Source organism: Equus asinus, chromosome 2, assembly GCF_041296235.1.
Source record: "Equus asinus isolate D_3611 breed Donkey chromosome 2, EquAss-T2T_v2, whole genome shotgun sequence".
In the NCBI taxonomy this organism is placed as follows: Eukaryota; Metazoa; Chordata; class Mammalia; order Perissodactyla; family Equidae; genus Equus; species Equus asinus.
Genome location: NC_091791.1, coordinates 83,335,047 through 83,345,864, shown reverse-complemented (window position 1 = coordinate 83,345,864; position 10,818 = coordinate 83,335,047).

Below are 10,818 nucleotides of genomic sequence, written 5' to 3'. Positions count from 1 at the left end.
CAATATGGTCGGATGAGTCCATTGATCTTCAATCACAGTTAATTAAAAACTCATTAATTTTATTTAAGATATTTCTCATATGAAGAGAAGATATATAAATATTTAGAAAAAGCCTTAAGTATATTTTTGGCAGATATTCATAAAAACCCCATTTCACAGTGAACTCTGGAAATTGCAGTGCTGTTCGTATTATCTCAGAATTGGGGAGCTCAATTCCAGCAGCTTTCGAATATCTCTACAGTCAAAAGAATTCCACTAGATTATCTCCATCTGAGAATCCATCATAAATTTTTATTATACTTGTAAAAGCTTCTGAAAGTTTTCTTCTGCAAAAATTAGAGAACATCAATCACTGAATCATACTGAACATTGACATTATTGTATCGCTTTAGAATGGGACCCAGTTCTTGGTGAGAATGTTCGAGGCTTTCAAACATCACCCCTGTGATTTCTTCTGGCAATATCTGACCAGCTGCTTTTGTAGTTTCTCTTTGCATTCTTCTCTGAAATGTGAATTTCTCTTCAAAGTGCATATCAATTTTCTCACATTATGTTGTTGCTCACTTACTGACCTTCTCCACAAATTTTGTGCACAGATCTTCAAGGAGCAATTTTAAAACGTAGTTTTCTACTGCCCATTGTTTCTGCCTGAATCTGGCTGTTTGCAAATATTTTTGTGCCTGATTAACCCTATCTAAAAGTTCACACCAAAAAACTACTAAATTATATCTCTGAAATAACATCTTATTTTCTTGATCCCCTCTTCAGTTTTAAGACAATTAATAATTAAAAGAATACATTCTAGCATGAAATATATTCAAATATCAGTAAAATATCTCATATGTAAACTGAAATTGGTACTTACCAAACAAAAATATTGCACCTTGCAGTTTTCCCTCTGTTTAATTTTAAACACAAGAAGCTCAAATAGTCACACAGAATGAGAGACTTGAAGTAACTTAAGATCTGTTTCTCTGCCTTTACAGTCACTGTGCAATCATTTTGTTCAAGTCTGTTCTTTAAATGTAGGACTATGCAGGACCACAGGGGCTGGGGTGAGGAACTCCGTTGAAAGACAGCAATTCTGATACAAACTTACTCAAGAAGAATAGGCTAGCAGAGTCTGTGTATGTCAGAGACTGACTATAACCGGAGTTCTCAGAGTTCTCGAATTAAATTCCAGGTAGAATACAATGTTTATTAAAGAATAAGCAGGCAGCTCGCCCAATGGTGTAGCGGTTAAGTTCGCACGCTCTGCTTTGGCAGCCAGCAGTTCACAGGTTTGGATCCCGAGCACAGACCTAGCACCGCTGGTCAAGCCATGCTGTGGCAGCGCCCCACATAAAGCGGAGGAAGATTGGCACAGATGTTGGCTCAGCGGCAATCTTCCTCAAGCAAAAAGATTGGCAGCAGACATTAGCTCAGAGCCAATCGTCCTTAAAAACAAAAGAATAAGTAATACAAGTGTGCTAATTTGAAGCATATACATGTGTGTGTGTGTATTGTGGAAGGTGATTACAAAATGGAGTCACACATCAAGGGCACCTAAAATGGAACTGGGAGGCCATGAGGGAAGTGGGGCTTACCCACATCTCTACCCAGGTGGAAAGTAAGATCTTGAACTGTGCCTCGCCACCATCAGTCTGACCTGCTTCCAAGAAATACGCTTACTCCCATAGATAAGAACTTCCTGCCTTAGGGATGGCCTTAGCAGCCAGTCACATGTAGCCAAGAAGTGACAGTTGCTGCCAGCACGAACCACAAGTCTTGCAAGACAACCTATACAACTTGGCTGGAATTTCTCTTTTTGCCTTTATAAACCCTTGCCTCTTTTGTTCTCCTTGGAGCACATTTGAGTTTCCACTTGAGTCTGTGTCTCCCAAATTGCAATTCCTAAGGCCCCAAATAAAAATTTTTGATTCTCGTACAGTTTATGCCTCTTGTTCATTGACATTACACAGGTTATTATGCATATATTATCATATAGTACGTATTATGTATATGTTATTACAGATGCATGTTTAAAACTCTACAGACAATGCACCCCCTTGGCCTGCACTGGACTTCCATCCCCACTGCTCTCGTCTCTGTCATGAAGCTGGTGGTACCCAGCACAGAGCCTTGGGATCCCTACAGGGCCGGGCACTCGCTGCTCACTGAGGCTCCTCTCTGCAGGCACTTTCTCTCCTCTCTCTTCTTTAAATTCCTGGAAAAGGGGAAAACCAGAAGATGCTCCCAAGCACATTTTGTTGTTTTTGCTTTCCTTCCAATTACAGAGGACCACCTCAGTGTGTTCCTTTGAGGAAAGCTGCCTGGCCAGAGGTCTACCACCATCTGTCAGGGTAAATGTCAGTGTGGGGTGGCGGAGATAGAATCTGAAGACCTGGGTTGGCATCTTGACTCTGCCGTGTGCCAGCTTTGTGAGGTTGAGCAAGTTACTTAATCTCTCTGGAAAGTCATCTTTAAAGCCAGATTAAATTAGCATCTCACAGGATTCTTGTGTGGATCAAATGAGGCAACACATGTGAAAAGTGCTCTATAAACTGTAAAACACTGAAAAATATTCATAGGGCTTAATGAAACGTGAGCTTCTCTCTTCCACCTATTGTGTCTTCTATAAATAGACTAGGAAAGGGGTCAACTCACAACGTTCATCTACGCTGGTATAAGAAGCTTTCACTAACTAACTCTTTTTGAAATACATGCTCATTTATGTCCTTGCCTGGGAACAAAATTAACACCAAAGTCTAGGTCATATGACCTTATATATAATGAAATTTGAGGCAAACTGTTAGGTCTTAAAGGTATGCAGTGAGTTAGAACTGGCTATTTAATTAACATTGGTTTCTTTCTTTCTCCTCTTTTTGCTGAGGAAGATTGGCCCTGAGCTAACATCTGTGCCCATCTTCCTCTACTTTATATGTGGGATGCCTGCCACAGCATGGTTTGATAAGTGGTGTGTAGGTCTGTGCCCATGATCCGAACTGGTGAACCCCTGGCCACCGAAGCAGAGTATGGGAACTTAACTGCTGCACCACTGGGACAGCCCCAACATTGGTTTCTATAACACAGAATTTAATTCCCAGAAGTGCTGAAGGTCTATTATTTGCATTCTCTTAATGGGAAAGAAGCTTATTTACTGTTTCGTCTTCACAAACAGGGCCTCTTCTAAGCGGGAATCAAAGAGTAGCCTATTGAGACAGTGTTTGCATGGACTGCATCTAAACAGAGCATTAGCTTTGCAAATATATATTTCATATCATAGCATCAAAGGCTGTTACAGGCTGGAGGGGTCTGGTGAGGGCATCCAGTGCTTTTTCCCTTCAAGCTTACCTCCACCATGTGCAAGATGGAATTCTGTTTTCTTCCTCCCTTTCCTCACCTCTCACCCTCTCCTGTTTTCAAAGAAGCTTCCATTAGCAGAGGAGTTTTTCCTGCCATCTTCAGAAATCCCTTGCTGTAGATACTGCCTTAACGTGCAAGAAACTCTAAATTTGCCAACAATCTGTTTGCTGCCATTAAGGTTTTTGGACTGAGCAGCTCGATGGATAAAGTTGCATTTTCTAAGATGGGAAAGATAACGGGAATAATAGATTTAGAGGGAAATCAAGAGTTTAGTTTTGGACATATTAGTTTGAGGTACTGTCTTGTGGGGATGTTATGAGGCCGTTAAACACATGGCTTTGGAGTGTAAGAGAGAGGTTGGGGATAGACGTATACACTTGGCAATCTTGACTCTATCAATGTTCCTTAAAGCCACATTTGTGAAAAGAGCAATTTATGCTACAAAAACAGAGCCTCATTTTTGTCATAGTTGTATCTCTATCCAATAGTGGGTATTGGGTAAATTTATTTCTGTGCAACATTTTAAGGTAATCAGAGAGCATACCTAGTATGAGTAGGCCTCTTGTGACATTAAATGACCTTCTCCTGCCCCAAGTCCTCTTTCATGGCGGGTCTAACCCTCTATCCTCTGTGAGTTAAGAATTGATGGTTTAGTGCTTTCTTTCCTCCTTTCCCACCTCAAAACTGAGATGTGTTGGCGTATTGCTCAGCATATTGCACTCACCACCCCCATCCACTTGGGGCAAGGTATATTTCACCCATGACACTGACTTTGGGCTTGGCCCCAAGTCTTATTTGGCCAATGGAATGAGTGGCTTGATGTAAGCGAGGCTTCAAATGTGCTTGCACAGTTTGGAGTGATTCCTTTTTTTTAACATAATGATTCAATATTTGTATATACTGTGAAATGATCACCACAATGAGTCTAGTTAACATTCATCACCATACATAGTTACAGAATCTTTTTTTCTTGTGATGAGAACTTTTAAGATTTACTCTCTTAGCAACTTTCAAATATGCAGTATAGTATTAAGTATAGTTGCCAGGGTGTACATTACGTCCCTATGATTTATTTATTTTATAACTGGAAATTTGGATCTTTTGACTCCCTATACCCATTTCACTCACCCCTCACCTCTGGCAACCACCAATCTCTTCTCTGTGTCTACGAGCTCGTGTTTTTGGTTTAGATTCCACATGTAAGTGAAATCATACAGTATTTATATTTCTTTGACCGATTTCACTGAGCATAATGCCCTAAAGTTCCATCTATGTTGTCACAATGGCAGGATTTCATTCTTTTTTGTGGCTGAATAATGTTCCATTATACATGGAATTATATATATTATATTGTATATATTTTATGTATACACCACATTTTGTGTATCCATTCATCCAACAATGGACATTTAGGTTGTTTCCATATCTTAGCTATTGTAAACAATGCTGCAATGAACATGGGGGTGCATATACACTTGATTATTTTTCCTTTTGTTGCCTTTGCTTTTTCTTGCCAAATCCAAAAAACCATCACCAAGACCGATGTCAAGGAGCTTATCACTTGTATTTTCTTCTAGAAGTTTTATGGTTTCAGGTCTTAAATTCAAGTCTTTAATCTGTTTTGAGTTAATTTTTATGCATGGTGTAAGATTGTGGTCCAGTTTCTTTCTTTTACACATGGCTGTCCAATTTTCCCAACACCATTTATCGAAGAGACTGTCCTTTCCTCCATGTGTATTCTTGGGTCCTTTGTTGTAAATTAATTGACCATATATTTGTGGGTTTATTTCTCGGCACTCTATTCTATTCCCTTGATCTGTGTATCTGTTTTTATACTATACTGTTTTTTATTTTTCGTGGGTTTTTTTTTGAGGAACATTAGCCCTGAGCTAACTACTGCCAATCCTGCTCTTTTGGCTGAGGAAGCCTGGCCCTGAGCTAACATCCATGCCCATCTCCCTCCACTTTATACATGGGACACCTACCACAGCATGGCTTTTGCCGAGCAGTACCATGTCTGCACCCGGGATCCGAACCGGCAAACCCTGGGCCACAGAGAAGTGGAACGTGTGAACTTAACCCCTGTGCCACTGGGCCAGTTGCTTATCATACTGTTTTGATTATTATAGCTTTGTAAAATAATTTGAAATCAGGCAGCATGATACCTCCGGATTTGTTCTTCTTTCCTAAGATTGCTTTGGCTATTCAGGGTCTTTTGTGGTTCCATACAAATTTTAGGATTGTTTGTTCTACATGAGCTGTATAATGATCTTTTGGTCAACGATGAGCCACGTATATGAAGGAGGTCCTATAACATTAGTACCATATAGCCTAGGTGTATAGTAGGTTTTATCATCTAGGTTTGTGTAAGTACACCCTATGATGTTCACACAATGACGAAATTGCCTAATGCCGCATTTCTCAGAATGTATCATGGTCATTAAGCGATGCATGACCGTATTTATGTGAAAAACGGCATTGGAATTTTGATAGGGATTGCATTGAATATGTATATTGCTTTGGATAGTATGGACATTTTAGCAATATTAACTCTTCCAGTCCATGAGCATGGAAAATCTTTCCAGTAATTTGTGTTGTCTTCAATTTCTTTCATCAATGTCTTCTAGTTTTCAGTGTACAGGTCTTCCACATCCGTGGTTGAATTTTTTCCTAGGTATTTTATTCTTTTTGATGCGATTGTAAATGAGCTTGTTTTCTTAATTTCCCTTTCTGATAGTTTGTTATTTGTGTATGGAAACACAATAGATTTCTGTATATTGATTTTGTATCCTGCGACTTTACTGAATTCATTTACTAGTTCTAACAGTTTTTTGGTGGAGTCTTTAGGGTCTTCTATATATAATATCATGTCGTCTGTAAATAGTGACAGTTTTACTTCTTCCTTTCCAATTTGGATGACTTTCACTTATTTTTCTTGCCTAATAGCTCTGGCTAGGACTTCTAATACTATGTTGATAAAAGTGGTGGGGCTGGCCTGGTGGTGCAGCGGTTAAGTCCGCATGTTCTGCTTCGGCGTCCTGGGGATCGCCGGTTCAGATCCCGGGTGTGGACATGGCACCGCTTGGCAAGCCATGCTGTGGTAGGCGTCCCACATATAAAGTAGAGGAAGATGGGCACAGATGTTAGCTCAGGGCCAGTCTTCCTCAGCAAAAAGAGGATTGGCAGAAGTTAGCTCAGGGCTAATCTTCCTCAGAAAAAAAAGTGTCAGGAGAAGGGCTTCCTTGTCTTGTTCCCAATCTTAGAGGGAAAACTTTCAGCTTTTCACCATTGAGTATGATGTTAACTGTGGTCTTATCATATATGGCCTTTATTATGTTGATGTGCATTCCCTCTAAATCCACTCTGTTGAGAATTTTTATCATAAATGGATGTTGAATTTTGTCAAATGTTTTTTCTGCATCTATCGAGATGACCATGTGATTTTTATCCTTCTTTTTGTTAATGTGGTGTATCACATTGATTGATTTGCAGATGTTGAAACATCCTTGTGTCCCTAGAGTAAATCCCACTTGATCATGGTGTGTGATCCTTCTAATGTATTGTTGAATTTGGTTTGCTAATGTTTTGTTGATGATTTTTACATCTAAGTTCATCAGGAATATTGGCTTGTAATTTTATTTTCTTGTGATGTCCTTGTCTGGTTTTGGTATCAGAGTAATGCTGGCCTCATAAAATGAGTTTGGAAGTGTTCTCTCCTCTTCTATTTTTTGGAAGAGTTTGAAAAACATTGGTATTAATTCTCTTTGAATGTTTAGTAGAATTCCCCATGAACCTGTCTGGTCCTGGACTTTTGTTTATTAGGTGACTTTGATTACTGATTCAATCTCCTTGCTAGTAATTGATCTGTTCAGTTTTTCTATTTTTCATGATTTAGTCTGGGAAGGTTGTATGTTTACAGGAATTCATCCATTTCTTCTAGGTTTTCCAATTTGGTGACCTATAATTGTTCGTAGTAATCTCTTATGATCCTTTGTATTTCTGTGGCATCTATTGTAACATTTCCTCGTTCATTTCTGATTTTATTTATTTGAGTCTTCTCTCATTTTTTCTAGGTGAGTCTAGCTAAAGGTTTGTCAATTTTCTCTATCTTTTCAAAGAACAGGTCTGGGTTTCATTGATCTTTCCTGTTGTTTTTTTAGTCTCTATTTCGTTTATTTCTGCTCTGATCTTTGTTATTTTCTTCCTTCTACTAACTTTGTACTTCACTTGTTCTTCTTTTTCTATTTCCTTGAGGTGTAAATTAGGTTATTTGAGATTTTCTTATTTCTTGAGGTAGGAATTTATTGTTATGGACTTCCCTCTTAGCACTGTTTTTGATACAACCCATAATTTTTGGTATTATATTTTCATTTGTCTCAGGTATTTTTTATTTCTTTTTTGATTTCTTCATTGACCCATTGTTCAGTAGCATGTTGTTTAATCTTCACATATTTGTGAATTTTTCAGTTTTATTCTTATAATTATTTCTAGTTTCATACAATTGTGGTTGGAAAAGATACTTGATATTATGTCAATCCTCTTAATTTTGTTAAAATTGTTTTGTGGCCTAACGTATGGTTTACTCTAGAGAATGTTCCATGTGCACTTGAGAAGAACTGTATACTTTTGCTTTTGATGGAATGTTCTGTGTATATCTGTTAAGTCCATCTGTCCCAGTGTGTTAAGATCGATGTTTCCTAATTGATTTTCTTTCTGAATGATGTATCCATTGATATAAGTGGAGTATTAAAGTCCCCTACTGTCATTGTATTGCTCTCTATTTCTCCCTTTACGTCTGTTAACATTTGCTTTATATATTTAGGTGCTTCTATGTTGGGTGTAGAAATATTTACAAATATTATATTCTCTTGTTTGATTGACCTCTTTATCATTGTGTAATGTCCTTCTTTGTCTCTTATTACAGTCTTTGTTTTAAAGTCAATTTTGTGCAATATAAGTAAGCTATCTCAGCCTTTTTTTGTTTCCATTCACATAGAATACCTTTTTCCATTCCTTCGTTTTCAGTCTGTGTGTCTACTTCCATCTGAAATGAGTCTCTTGTAGGCAGCGTATAGGTGGGTCTTGTTTTTTTATCCATTCAGCCACTCTGTGTCTTTTGATTGGAGAATTTAATCCATTTACATTTAAAGTAATTATTGATAGGTATGTACTAATTGCCATGCTGTTAATTGTTTTCTGGCTATTTGGTAGTTCCTCTGTTCCTTTCTTCTTCTCTTGCTCTCTTCTTTTGTGGTTTGATGACTTTCTTTAGAGGTAGGCTTTGATTCCTTTCTCATTATCTTTTGTGTAGAATCTGGTTTTTTGGTTACCATGAGGCTTACATATAACGACTTACATTTGTAACAGTTTATTTTAAGTTGATAACAACTTAAGTTCAAATGCCTTCTAAAGTTCTACATTTTTACTCACCTCCCATGTTTTATGCTTTTGATGTCACATTTTACATCTTCTTATCTTGTGTCTTCCTTAACTAGTTATTGTAATTACATTACAGTTATTTTTACTATGTTTGTCTTTAGCCTTCATACTAGTTTTATAAGTGATTAATCCACTACCTTTACTATATATTTACCTTTACCAGTGAGATTTATGCATCCATGTATTTTCTTGTCACTGACTAGCACCCTTTTTTCTCAGCTTAAAGAGGTGCCTTTAGCATTTCTTGTGAAGGCAGTTTAGTGGTGATGAACTCCTTTAGTTCTGCTTGTCTGGAAAACACTGTATCTCGCCTTCAATTCTGAATGATAACTTTGCTGGGTAGAGTATGCTTGGTTGGAAGTTCTTTCTTTCAGCACTTTGAATATATCATGCCACTCCCTTCTGGTCTTCAAAATTTCTGCTGAAAAATCTGCTGATATTCTTATGGGAGTTCCTTGTATGTAACAAGTTGTTTTTCTCTTGCTGCTTTTAAGCAAGTGTGAGTGATTCTTGTGTTCCGGTGACCCACCATGAGTAGAGCATCCCTCTCTCAGAAATGGACAGAGCCAAAGGCGGAAAACCAGTAAGGACAAAATTGAACTCAATCAAGTGGATATAATGGACATCTATAGACTACTTCATCCAACAACAGCAGAACACACATTCTTCTCAAGCTCAAGTGGAACATTCAACAAAAAGACCACATTTTGGGCTATAAAACACACCTTAACAAATTTAAAGGAATGTAAATCATACAGTTTCTGCACTTGAACCACAATGAAATTAGACTAGAAATCAACAACAGAAAAAAACTGGAAAATCCCCAAATACATGGAGATTAAACAACATACTTCTAAATAACACGTGGATAAAAGAAATCTCAAGAGAAAATTTTAAAATATTTTTGAACTAAATGAAGATGAAAACACAACTTATCAAAATTTGTGGGATGCAAGAAAAGCAGTACTTATAGGGAAAATATAACATTGCATGCATATAGTAGAAAAGGAGAAAGATTCAAAATCAGTAATCTAAGTTTCCACTGCAGGAAACTAGAAAAAGACAAGCAAATTAAATCCAAAGTAAGCAGAAGAAAGAAAATAATAAGAATTTGAGCAGAAATCAATGAAATCACAAATAAGAAATCAATAGAGAAAATCAACAAAACAAAAGCTGGTTTTTAAAAAAGATCAATAAAATTGATAAGCCTCAGGGTGGCCCCCGGGGCCAAGTGGTTAAGTTCTTGCGCTCTGCTGCAGTGGCCCACAGGTTCGGATCCTGGGTGCAGACATGGCACCGCTCATCAGGCCACGTTGAGGTGGCGTCCCACATGCCACAACCAGAAGGACCTACAACTAAAATATACAACTATGTACCAGAGGGCTTTGGGGGGAAAAAGAAAAAATAAAATCTTAGATAAGCCTCTAGCCAGGCTAACTAAGAAAAAAAGAGAGGACACAAATTACCACTATCAGAAATAAAAGAGGGCACACCACTACAGATTCTGTGAAAATTACAAAGATAATAAAGGAATACTATGAATAACTATGCCCACAAATTCAATAACCAAGATGAAATAGATCAATTCCTTGAAAGACATAATCTGCCAAAACTCACAGAGAAGAATTAGACACCCTGAATAGGCCTATACCTATTAAAGAAATTGTATCAATAAATCATAATCTTCCAAAACAGCACAGATTGAGATGGGTTCTCTAGTGAATTCTACCAAAAATTTAAGAAGGAAATTATACCAATGCTCTACAATCTCTTTCAGAAGGTAGAGGCAGAGGGAATACTCCCTAACTCATTCTATGAGGTCAACATTACCCTAATGCCAAAATCATATACCTCTGATGAACACAGATGCAAAAAATCCTCAACAAAATATTAGCAAATTGAATCCAACAATGTATGAAAAGGATTATACATCACAAGCAAGCAGGATTTATCCCACATATGCAAGACTGGTTCAGCATTAGAAAATCAATTAATGTAATCCATCACATCAAAGAAAAGAAAAATCAGCCTAAA